This window comes from Cherax quadricarinatus, chromosome 19 (assembly GCF_038502225.1).
Source record: "Cherax quadricarinatus isolate ZL_2023a chromosome 19, ASM3850222v1, whole genome shotgun sequence".
Taxonomy (NCBI): domain Eukaryota; kingdom Metazoa; phylum Arthropoda; class Malacostraca; order Decapoda; family Parastacidae; genus Cherax; species Cherax quadricarinatus.
In genome coordinates this window covers 40,649,105-40,662,183 of record NC_091310.1, presented here as the reverse complement: position 1 = coordinate 40,662,183, position 13,079 = coordinate 40,649,105, and the positions used below count along the sequence as shown (strand labels likewise).

General features: G+C 37.1%; 1 protein-coding gene and 1 long non-coding RNA gene across 2 annotated transcripts in view; one reads left to right on the top strand and one right to left on the bottom strand.

Annotated features, from left to right (window-relative positions):
* Positions 1-13,079, bottom strand: part of LOC138852939 (uncharacterized) — a 23,977-nt gene extending 10,898 nt beyond the window's left edge. Inside the window, exons 1-2 of the long non-coding RNA XR_011392198.1 lie at positions 12,504-13,079; positions 11,369-11,535 (exon numbers count right to left, since the gene is read on the bottom strand). This is a non-coding gene — a long non-coding RNA (uncharacterized lncRNA). The remainder of the gene's footprint in view (positions 1-11,368; positions 11,536-12,503) is intronic.
* The window catches only part of maf-S (MAF bZIP transcription factor K), a 54,183-nt gene continuing 45,578 nt past the window's right edge, over positions 4,475-13,079 (top strand). The window contains exon 1 of the mRNA XM_070086712.1: positions 4,475-4,598. The gene's annotated coding sequence lies outside the window, so the exon portion shown is untranslated. The remainder of the gene's footprint in view (positions 4,599-13,079) is intronic.

Sequence of the window (13,079 nt, the reverse complement as noted above, 5' to 3'; positions counted from 1 at the left end):
AATGCAAGATTCATTAACATTTTACTTAAAAATCGAGCAGTTTGTAATTATAAAAGTACATACATACTGTTTTTATTTCATTTCAGTTTGCTGAATATTAAAACATTTTTTGACAAATTTGGTACTTTTAAGTGGTCATTCCTGTTACAGTGTTGTGAACTCTGCCACATTATTGTTAGTATTGTTTATTGAATACTTGAAGGGTTTTTTCATGTAGAATTCTGTTTATTATGATTTTAGTGCTCACTTTTTGTACATTACTCCTTCCTAAGGTGTGCTAATACATTGGGCCCCAGCTTATAATATTCCAACTTGTGGTGATCCAATATATGAAAGAGGTCCACAAGACGTAATGTTGACAAAATAATTGTTTTACGAGTTTCGATCCGCAGTTACGAACACATATGACACAGAACTATACTCTTTACTATCATTTTCTAGAGGATAATAGTTTCAGGGTTACAAATGACTTGTTGGCAAGTTTAAACACTGGGAATGCAAATCCTTCGTAAGCTAGGGCCCTACTCTATTTAGGAATTGTAAGGAATTGAGTGTCCTCTAATTTTGTTAATACAGTAATACACTATTTTTCTCATTTGAAATAATGCATGTGTGTAGGTGTCCTGTGTCAATAATTTAACACCTCACACTCAGACAAAAATGAAATTTTTTTTTATGTAATTTAATTTTTTTTATGCTGATACTGAGAAAATTAAAATTTAAATTTTTTTTTTTTTTTTTTTCAACAAGTCGGCCGTCTCCCACCGAGGCAGGGTGACCCAAAAAAGAAAGAAAATCCCCAAAAAGAAAATACTTTCATCATCATTCAACACTTTCACCACACTCGCACATTATCACTGTTTTTGCAGAGGTGCTCAGAATACAACAGTCTAGAAGCATACACATATAAAGATACACAACATATCCCTCCAAACTGATATTGGCAGAAAATTTAAATATAATTACTAAATAAACATTATGTATATGTTCTCTTATTAAAAAAAAAAAGTCTGATTTGGAGATTTTTTAAGTTAAAATTCTATAATTTTCTAATACAGTAAGTGGAGATTTTCTGAATTTGGAATTTCAGGAAACATTTTCTTATTGGGAAATTCTGAATAAGATTTTCCACATTTATATGTGAAATTTTATTCTCATTAGAAATTTCAGAATTCTAATAACTGAATACAAAATATATTTTTCTGTGTTGGAAGAATTCCAACTGCTGTATAATAATAGATTTCCGAATAAATGAGATATTGCTAACACTTTCCTTTGTTGTAAACTATATATTTCTGATTGGTTTAGAAATAGAGTATATAATTGTAAGTCATACAGAAATAATTATGTATACTGTACAGTACAATATGGTATTTTCAATACAAATATGAAAGTTACTGCAATGTTTTGCTTTAATTTCATCATTTTTCACTAAGATACAGGTTGACCATCACTAATTCGGCATCATCGAGACCTGTAGTGTGCCGGATTAGTGATTTTGCCACATTACAGCCCAACAGCTAACCACCTCATGCTACCTTTAAAATAGTGTAATAAAGTTGGTAGAATTACCGACAATATGTAAAGTAAAGTAGGTAGTAGGTTGGTAGACAGCAACCGCCCAGGGAGGTACTACCGTCCTGCCAAGTGAGTGTAAAATGAAAGCCTGTAATTGTTTTACATGATGGTAGGATTGCTGGTGTCTTTTGTCTGTCTCATAAATATGCAAGATTACAGGTAAGTCTTGCTACTTCTACTTACACTTAGGTCACACTACACATACATGTACAAGCATATATATACACACCCCTCTGGGTTTTCTTCTATTTTCTTTCTAATTCTTGTTCTTGTTTATTTCCTCTTATCTCCATGGGGAAGTGGAACAGAATTCTTCCTCTGTAAGCCATGCGTGTCGTAAGAGGCGACTAAAATGCCAGGAGCAAGGGGCTAGTAACCCCTTCTCCTGTATATATTACTAAATTTAAAAGGAGAAACTTCAGTTTTTTCTTTTGGGCCACCCCGCCTCAGTGGGATACGGCTGGTACGTTGAAAGAAGAAGAAGAATGTAAAGTAAAAGGACACAAGTGCAACTAATGTGACATTTATTGTGGCAACGTTTCGCTCTCCAGGAGCTTTATCACGCTCCTGGAGAGCGAAACGTTGCCACAATAAATGTCACATTAGTTGCACTTGTGTCCTTTTACTTTACTTACCTTTAAAAATACTCCATATATCAGTACAAGTTGGTTAACCTTTTCACTGTCATGACCTCTGCTTGCAAACTTGCTCCCATTGTCGAAGAATATAAAAAAAAAATTATTTTATCTTATGAAATGACAGAGAATATTTTTCCGAAGGTAATGAAACCGAAAGTATGAAATCTGATGAAAAACTTACAGAATTATGCTCTCGCAAAGTTAGTGGTTTCGGTGATATTTACACAACGATTTCACCCACTTTACACCCTAATTTTGGCTAATTCCATTGTTCCACCGACCAAAGTCATAGCTATTTTGCTAGTATTCCTTCTATTTTGTCAATTGAGTACAAGAAAATGCCCATTTACCTATTTCAGCTACCAAATAATTATAATAATGATTCTTTTCTCTAGAGTTGACATGATATCTACACAGAAGCCTCTCCAGTTCTGAGACTACTATGTACATCATGCTGTGAAATTTACTAATTTGTGTCACTCTATGTGATGGTTTTCTCATATGTCTACTTATATCTAAATTTGTTGTTAGACCATATGTTGCCTTTACTGTGTAAGGACTGTTTAGTTCTTATATGTTCTACTTTTCCATGGGGAAGTGGAACAGAATTCTTCCTCCGTAAGCCATGCGTGTTGTAAAAGGCGACTAAAATGCCGAGAGCAAGGGACCAGTAATTCCTCCTGTATATATTACTAAATTTAAAAAGAGAAACTTTTGTTTTTCTTTTTGGGCCACCCTGCCTTGGTGGGATATGGCTGGTTTGTTGAATGAAGAAAAATGTTCTACTTATTAAAATTAAAGATTTTTAGTTGGAAAACTACAATTTAAGATGGCAGGAAAAACCTTATAAAGTTCCACTTTTATTAAATATATTTACACTTATCCTTACACCCTAAGAAGAGCAGGCTAGAATCCTTCCACCATATCTATACATGTCATAGAAGACAGTTAAAATACCTGGAATACAGGGCTATTAATTTTGAAGATGAGTTGTTTGAATGTGCAAATGTTAATTAAGAAATGAATGATTGTGTTATGACAAAAGAAGTTGGATGTCCTAAAATTAAAGGAGATAAACTTAAAAAGGATTGTAGAGTTTGAATGGGAAGAAATTAAAAGAATTAGGTTAGGTGTAGCCAAGAGAGAGCTAAGGAAGGCCTAATGGTTATGTTTATCAAAAAATTGTGGGAAGAAAAGCAGGGCTTAAATGTGAGAAGTGAGTAATGGTCAGCATTCATGATCCTAGAGAGGAGAGGGGAGGAGTGTACAGAGAGGTTTTGGGATATGTGAAAGCAGTAGAGATGTTGTTTGAGGGCAGTGTGTGGTGTGAATATTATACAGAGAATTTTGAGTTAGGAGGTGGTGTGGAGCTATCAAGGGTATTATTCAGAGGGCTGAGGAGGGATTGTTGAGGTGGTTTGGACATTCAAAGAAGATGGAGAAAAAAGGATGGCTAGAAGGGCTTATCAATCTGGCGTGAAGGGAAGGAGGAGTAGGGGTCATTTTAGGAAAGGCTGGAGGGAGGAGGTAAAGGACATTTTGAGTGCTTGGGGCATGGACATCCAACAGGCTTGTGTGAGCATGTTAAATAGGAGTGAGTGGAGGCAAGTGGTTTTTATGTTTTGACATGCAGTTAGAGTGTGAGCAAGGTAATATTTATGATGGGAAGGGATTCATGGAAACCAGTTAGCCAAACTTGAATCCTGGAGGTAGGAAGTACAGTGCCGGCACTCTGCACTGGGGAGGTTGTGGTTAGGAGGGTCATCTGAACTGCAATATCGGCACCCTTCTGGCAAGACAGTGATTGAAAGAATGACAATGAAACTGTTTTCTTCATAAGTTTTAGAAGAATTATTTCTGAAGAATTTATAGAAAATTGAGATAATGTGGAAAGTGTGGAAAAGGTTTGTGTGCTAGGTACAAATAACATGGAGAACTTTAACTAAAGTTTACTAAGAAAGAGGCTTGGGAATAAGAAATACATGTCTCTATAAGGAAATAAGTATATGATGTGTGATGCGATGAGCAATGAGAGCAGCTTGCTGGACTATAAGCTAGTGCAGAGAACAAGCCTCAGACTATTGTGGATAGTAGAAATTACATGTCTTTATCATTACTTTTGGTGTTCGTCAGCATTATTCTTGTATGACACTTTCAGGTAAAGTGCTTACCATAAATTAATTATTCAACATTACTCAAACTTTATTTTTTAGGAGAAACACAGATACTATACTGACCGACAAGGCAAGAGGCTGCTTGAGCACACATCGTAGATCATGAAAAATGCCACCGCATAACTCGTTTCTTAAAATTCAGAGAAATCATAAAACGCTGCATGCAGTCTAAAGGGCCTCCCTGTACAAGTGGATACTAAATTGAGAGGTAAGTTTTTGAATGTAGTGTACATGATTTTAGAGGAAAAACTAATGTTGAGTCACTAGTGGTAGATTAATAAGAAAAGTGGAATAAAGAATGGTGCCAGAAGGTAAAAGAGAAGTGAAGGTTAATGAATTAAAAGATAAGGATTGTCAATGAAGGGTATAAGCAAGTGTTTGAAGAAAGGTTAGGCAGAATGAGAGTGATAAGGATGCTGAAAAGGTGTGGTGTGGATTTAAGAATGCTGTCCCCTCAAAGGAGGTTCCTTGATGCTGGTGAGGGGCTCTTGATCTAGAGAATTGGATCTGTGCTCTGGTTCCCTGAATTGAACCTGAATACCTTCCATCCCCCTCCCCCCAGATGCGCTGTATAATCCTATGGGTTTAGCGCTCCTCCATGATTATAATTAAGAATGCTATGCTTGTGCAAAAGAGGTATGTGGTTACAGGAGGATACATGTAGGTGATAAATAGAAAGGTTAGTGGAATTATAGTGTTACTAGAAAGGCAGAGTACTATATAGAGTAGAGGGATTAAAAATATAAGCAAATAAGTGTAATTGTCTGGTAAAAGTGAAAGTGATGAGATACCTATTAAGAGGGTAGAGGTGTTAAAGAGATGAGAATATTTTGAAATGTAAGTAGAAATTTCGTACACAGGGCAGGAAAGAATCAAGCATGTTTGCATTATTTCCCCATGAATATAATACTCTTTTTGCTTAAGTGAAGAAGTAGAAGTAAGTGAAGCAGTAAGTAGATTGATAGTGGGAAAAACAGCAAGGATGAATGGGATTCTAAGACTGAAATGCTTTAAGCAGGTAGGGATAAAATGCTAGAATGACTAGTGCATTTGTTCAATACATGTACATATATGTAAGTATGAAAAAAAGAAGAGGTACCCAATGATTGGTAAAGAACATCTATAGTTCCTTTGTATAAAAGACACAAGGAAAAGAGCCTAATACTGTACTTGCAGAAGAATTAGACTATCAAGGAAACATGGAAAGTATATACATGTATTGAAATTCAGATTTTTATTTCTTTTAATGCACAAAGACAATGTAGTTTACATGTAATAAAACATTGTTAAGCACAAAAGAAAACCACTAGTATACAATGCATTTCAGGCAAACTAATCCTAGTGCAGTTAACAACAATTAATTGCACAGTAAGAAAGGTAGCTAATGAACAAATGGTACAATTTTAAAAGTATGACTTCTTATTTCAAAATGATTCAGTGATCTTCAGTTAAGGCAGATTTATTATTGTTTAGATTGATGGGAAGGACATAAAATATGATTGCAGAAGGTCAATGGTTGTAAGAAGTGAAAGGATGTGTGGAACAAGGTTTGTACTGATGCATATATGAACAGCACTTACATAAGGGTAAACAGCTGCAGTAATACACAAATAACCTGCACATAGAAGACTGAAACTTATGACATCATTTTGGTCCAGCTTGGACCATTAACTAGTGTAACTAGTCAATGGTCCTAGTCAAACCAGAATGTCATCATAAGTTTTAATTTCCTGTTCATGGGTTCTTTGTGTATTGCTCTAGCCATGGTATTGTGCCTTTTTATTTTGCAGTAATTATTTTAGAGAAAGGCATATGATGATTGATTAGGAATTGATATATTGCAAATGTTGCAATCTTTTAATTGGAAGCCACAGGCCATGGGCCTGGTGGCAAAAGCTCTCGCTTCACATGGTGAGGTCTGGGTTTGATTCCCGGCGAGGGTTGAAACATTGGGCATGTTTCCTTACACTGGTTGTCTATGTTCACCCATCAGCATAAAATGGGTACCTGGGTGTTAGTCGACTGGTGTGGGTCACATCCCGGGACAAAACTGACCTAATTTGCCCGAAACGCTCTGCATAACAAACAGCTTTCTATATAATAGTATGTCACTGATGTCAGATAGGCCTATATAATAATAATACTAATAATAATAATTTTATTTTTACAAATACATGTACAAGGTATACAGGCCTAGCTGACATCAATGACATACTACTACTGTACAGTGGAACCTCAAAAATCGAACTGCTCCCAACACAACCAATTATGTAAGTGTATTTTTGTAAGTGTATTTTTGTAAGTGCTTTTATAAGTGTATTTTTGAGGGTCTGAAATGGACTAATCTAACTTACATTATTCCTGATGGGAATAAATTCATATGGTAAAGGCACTCGAACAGCCTTCTGGACCGAAGAAAGTTCGATATTTGAGGTTCCACTGTATATAGAAAGTCACTTGTTATGCAGAGCATTTCAGGTAAATTAGGTCAGTTTTGTCCCAGGATGCAACCCACACCAGTCGACTAACTCCCAGGTACCCATTTTACTGATGGGGAACATAGGCAACCAATGTAAAGAAATATGCCCATTGTTTCTACCCTCACTGGGAATCAAACCCAGATCCTCACCGTGTGAAGCAAGAGCTTTAGCCACCAGGCCACGGGTCACAGTATACCATGTACATGTACTTGTAGAAATAAAGATATGTAAAAAAAAAAAAATGTTCTCCCATAAAACTGGGCCTTTGACAATGATGCTTGATGTAAGTGAAATGAATGCTAGTGTTAGGAAGATGTGTGGTCTTGAACATTATGAACCTGATACAGAGTGGTAGTTGCCACAATCCCTGTTTGTAGATGACAGTGTTCTTGTACACTAACAGCCCCATTCAAGGCTGGTGAAATCTCAGACCTATTGAACGTACAAAGAACCTTCACTGCATATATAAGTTCAATCAAGCACCTTGATTACTGAGAACATTTGGAGTTGCTTGACCTATACTCCCTAGAACACAGGCTAGAGATGCATCATAATCTACACTTGGAAAGTACAGAGGGATTGGTCCCAAATTTGCACACAGAAATCACTCCCTATAAAAGCAAGACAAGGTAGATGGTGCAATATAGTCCCAGTGAAAAGCAGGGGTGCCATAAGTACAATAAGTATCTGTGTTCCAAGACTGTTCAACAACCTTCCACTATGTATAAGAGGAATTAATAATAGACCCTGGTTGTCTTCAAGAAGGAACTGGACAGATAGCTAAATTCAGAACCTTATCAGCCGGGCTGTGGTTCGTACCTTAGATTGCGTGCGGCCATCAGTAACAGCCTAGTTAATCAGGCCTTAATCCACCAGGAGGCTGGTCTGCAGGGGGCATTGACCCTCGGAACGACCTCTAGGTAGGTCTACAGCTCTTATTGTAGCGCTCTTAAGTGGTGATATCCAAATTAATCCAGGACCTCAAACTATTGTGCAGAGGCAAAACAGACAGATAAATGACGGCGATAATGACGGTCTAGTAGCTAGGAATGATAACCTTAACTCCATATGTAATGCATACATAGGTCAATGTGAGACAATACAGCCATTATTATCTCAAACACTAACAAACAGGTGCATACACTGTACTAAAGTACGCATGAAAAACAGAAAAGGCACCTTATGTAAAATGTGTAAGGGGTTGGTGCATGATGGATGTATGTACAATTATAGCAACGGTGCCAGAATTCATTTTGTGTGTAACAAATGCACTTTGGCACAGTTACCCTTTAGCAGTGATGACATTGATTTACCTAATTTTAATACAAATGACCCATTGCCATATATTGATGATTATGATTGTTTTATGAAAACAGGACTTCACTTTATTCATGTCAATGCAAGATCACTTCTTCCTAAATTGGCAGAGATTAGGATTCTATCTAACAAAATTAGGGCGGCAGTTATAACCATCTCTGAATCTTGGTTGGATGATACGGTGACTGACGACGAGGTCAAAATAGAAGGTTACAATATAAAATGCTTAGATAGAAACAAAAAGGGTGGTGGAGTATGTGCCTACATTAGAAATGACTTAGCTTACAACCCAAGACCTGATTTAAATAACAATAAACTGGAGATTCTATGGTTTGAAGTGCTGCTTCCCAAGACCAAACCCATCTTAGTAAGAACTAGTTACTGCCCTCCTACCCAGGACCAGTTCTTAGAAGACTTTTCCAAAGTCTTGTCCGGAGTTGAAAACAATTGCGAGACAATAATACTGGGCGACTTCAATATCTGTTTTCAGCAGCAAAATAACGGGCTATGCAAAAGGTATAAGCAAATTCTAGGATTAAATAGCTACACTCAACTAATTAATACACCAACCCAGATCACACAGTTCTCAGCCACCCTAATTGACCACATACTTTGTAACCGCTCTGAGAACATTAGTCAGTCAGGCGTCATTACCACAGGTCTTAGTGATCATTTCATCATTTACTGCACCAGGAAAATCACTAGGGATAGGATAGGCCAACACAGGACAATAAAAATGAGGTCAACTAGAAACTACAGTAAAGAAACACTGGTAAATAGGCTACACAATTGTGACTGGACAGAGATAACAAGTTGCACGGACGTAAACGATGCCTGGGAAAAATTCAAAACAATGTTCACTACCATCCTTGATAATATTGCACCAGTTAAAGAGGTTAGGATTAAACGAAGAACTGAACCCTGGATGACTACTGAGATATTAGATAATATGAAATTCAGAGACCAGCTGCTAAAAAGATTTAAAGCAAACAGACAGGATATTGCAGCACTAAATGAATTCCAAAGGGTGAGGAACAGAGTACAGAGACTTATAAAAGGAGCAAAGGCTAAGCACTATTGCTTAGCATAACCCCAGAAAGCTCTGGCAACAACTAAAACAGTTGGGGTATAGCCATAAACCAGTAGATAGGTCTAACATAGTACTCACTATCGATAATGAGGTATGCCACGAAACATCTAAGGCGGCAAATTGCTTTAATTCCTACTACACATCTGTTGCATCAACACTAGTAAGTAAACTACCAGCTGCATCAAATACCTTTAACACAGACTCTGATAAGTTTCAAACATACTATACCAATAAAGGGGTAACCCCAAACAGTTGTCAACTAGTAAGTGTATCTCATGACTTCATTCAAAAAGAACTAAGCAGGTTAAACCCAACTAAGAGCACAGGCCCTGATAACATCCCATCTAAGTTCCTAAAAGATGGTGCTTCTGAACTGTCAATCCCTATTGCTCACATAATAAATCTATCAATCACAACTAATACCGTACCGGAGGGGTTCAAGGAGGCCAGAGTTACTCCTATCTTCAAGAAAAATAGTAGGTCTGATGTAAGCAACTATAGGCCTGTTAGTATACTCAGTATAATATCTAAAATTCTGGAGAGGGCGGTTTATTCTCAAGTAGTTAAGTACCTTAATGACAACAACATTCTCCATAGCTATCAGTCGGGCTTTAGAAGATCCTACTCAACCGACACCTCCCTTATTAATCTGATGGATTACCTGAGAACTGAAATGTCAAAGGGGAACCTCATAGGTATGGTAACCTTAGACCTGCAAAAGGCCTTCGATACTGTCAACCACAATATATTATGTAAGAAACTTCAAGCTATCAGTATATGTTCTGTAGACTGGTTTAAGTCCTACCTTAGCAACAGGAGACAAATAGTCAAAATCAACAAAACGGAATCAGAACCCCTGCCGATAACATGTGGAGTTCCCCAAGGTAGTATTCTGGGTCCCTTATTATTCTTATGTTATGTCAATGATATGCCTATCAGTGTCAAGTGCAAACTCCTACTGTATGCAGATAACAGTGCTCTGTTAGTGACAGGTAAAGACCCACAAGATATTGCTAATGTTTTAACACTGGAACTGGAGTCCTGCAGCAAATGGTTAGTAGACAACAAACTATCATTACACCTAGGGAAAACTGAAGCCATTCTCTTTGGCACAAAACATAAACTGAGAAGGGTAAATAATTTTAATGTTCAGTGTAATGGGGAGCCCATCACTTTGGTTTCATCAGTAAAATATCTGGGAATCCCCTTTGACCCATGCATGTCAGGAGAATTGATAGGGAACAGTGTAGTAAAGAAAGCGAATGCCAGACTGAAGTTCCTGTATAGACAAGCACAGTGTCTACCTACTGAGGCTCGCAGGACCCTATGTCTAGCCCTTATACAGTGCCATATGGATTACGCTTGCTCTTCATGGTACTCTGCCTTGACAAAAAAACTGAAAGATAGACTGCAAATCACCCAGAACAAAATCGTAAGATTCATCCTGGGGCTGGGACCAAGAGAACATGTAGGCCAGGATGAATTACAGCAGTTGGATATGCTGAATGTTGAAGACAGAGTAAAACAACTGAAGCTAAATCATGTTTATAAAATTGCTCACAGTGTCCAGAATATCTTGCTGTCAATTTTGTCAAGGCTGGGAACCAAAGCAATCATAGTACTAGGGGGAGAGAGCACAACTTTGTACTACCCACAGTCATTGGCCAGGCGTCAAACACCTTTTATTGTACAGCAATAAAGGAATGGAACAGACTACCCGCACATGTCAAAGCCAGTCATAGCATGAACCAGTTCAAGAAGAGTGCCAAAAGGTGTCTGATGAATGTAGCTACAGAAAGAGGGGAATGATTTTCTATTTTTTAGCTAACATACGTGTAAATTTTACCTTATTCCTAGTAATGACCCTCGTATTGTAGATAGTCTTTTTAGTATGATAATAAGATGTTATCTTCATTGTAGAATAATAAGAAAATATTATAACCTTTATATTATAATAATAAGGTAAAAGGACCCCAATGGAAATAAGTCACTCTGACTTTTTTGGGTTATCCTAGGTTCTCTACACATATGCTGCTATGTATGATAATTCTATGTAACTGTATTTGTGTATACCTGAATAAACTTACTTACTTGGAGGGTGTTCTGGGGGTTAACGACCCTGCGGCCCAGTCCTTGACCAGGCCTCCCGGCGGATCAGGGCTTGATCAATCAGGCTGTTACTGCTGGCCGCACATAGTCCCACGTATGAACCACAGCCCAGCTGATCGGGTGTTGACTTTAGCTCCTTCAAATATGAACTGCAAAATAAAATGCAAGTTTTGTAAATAATTCCTTTCATGGGCCCTTCGTCAGCCTTGGTGCTGGTGAGGAGCTCGATAGAAAGTTTAACCACTCTCTCCTTCCTAAGTGCTGTACTGCCCTTTAGGGTTTAACGCTTCCTCTCCATTATAATATTATGGCACCACCAGTAGCCTGCATTTTGTGTACTGTATTGTAATTTACATAGTTCTATCAGTCAACTGTCATCACAACTCCTCTGTGCTACATTGTGTCATGTACTTTCTAATATATTTTTTAATATATTCACCAGGAAGTAATATACAAGGTGAGCATGGAGTTTTTTTTTTTACCAACAAAAGTACCGTTTGAACTTGTCCATTCCCCTCCCCTTCCCTTCGTGAAAAAGAAAGAAAAAGCTGACTTTCCAGACTTGAGGGTTGCCTGCAGCTTGTGTAATGCCAACGTGACACATTCAGCAGCGCAACCCACCACTTTAATATACATATATCTTGAGTACCGTAGTATGTAGCCTCAAGTCAAGATGGTGAAATTCTTAAGTCTTTCGGTATATGCATTATTGTTGAGACTATACTGTGGAATATCTGTTCTTTAAGCAGTTTTAAATAATTAATTTTTCTTAGCTATACCTGCATAAGAAATCCTACTTAATAATTTATGTCTAGATCTTAAGTAGTCTTGAAGCATTACAATTAGTCTGCCTGAAATGCATTGCATGCATAGCATGTTTTTATTACATGTAAACTATACTGTGTACTGCATAAGATTATTATTATTATTATAATCAAAAAGAAGCGCTAAGCCACAAGGGCTATACAGCATACTGCATAAGAAAAAAAAGTGAATTTGAATAAAATTAAGTTCATCACTTTCTTTTTATTTCATGTATAATATAACTAAAGCAACATTTGTTTGATTAAGGCGAACATATTGTGAGGAGAATGCAGAGGAGTGAAATGTTTCTGACCTCCCCTTCCACGTAATAAACTCCCCCACACCCCATGTTAAGCTTGAGTGGTCAACTCTTTTTTTTTTTTTTCTCTCTCTCTGTCCGACACACTCGCACGCACACTTAGTTTTCATATATATGCACACAAACCACAAGTGCATGCTGATATATTTATAAGTTTTCTTTCGAGGGTATGCCTTAAAAATTGATGAAGAGTTCTTGATTCAGGGATCAGAGCTTCCCTCTTCCTCGCATCCACACTGATTATCAGTCATTCCCGAAGCCTTTATGTGTATGTATCATTTCTTCGTAAATATATAAAATTTAGCAATCAGGTATAATATCTAACGGGTATTTTCAAAGGATATGTAATATTCTGTTATATAATAATTAATAGTTAGTTTCAGTTAATTCTTCTTTAGCTGTATTTCATCTCAGATAATGCACGAAGTAACTACTTAATTGTATTAAAGTTAACAGCAGTAATTTCTGTATGTAAATGGAATGCAAACAATGTGAGTCGCAAGGGTTACCTGCACTGGCGTTTATACTTTTAACAAAACACTGCGTTATACAAGTGTATCTAGCAGAAAT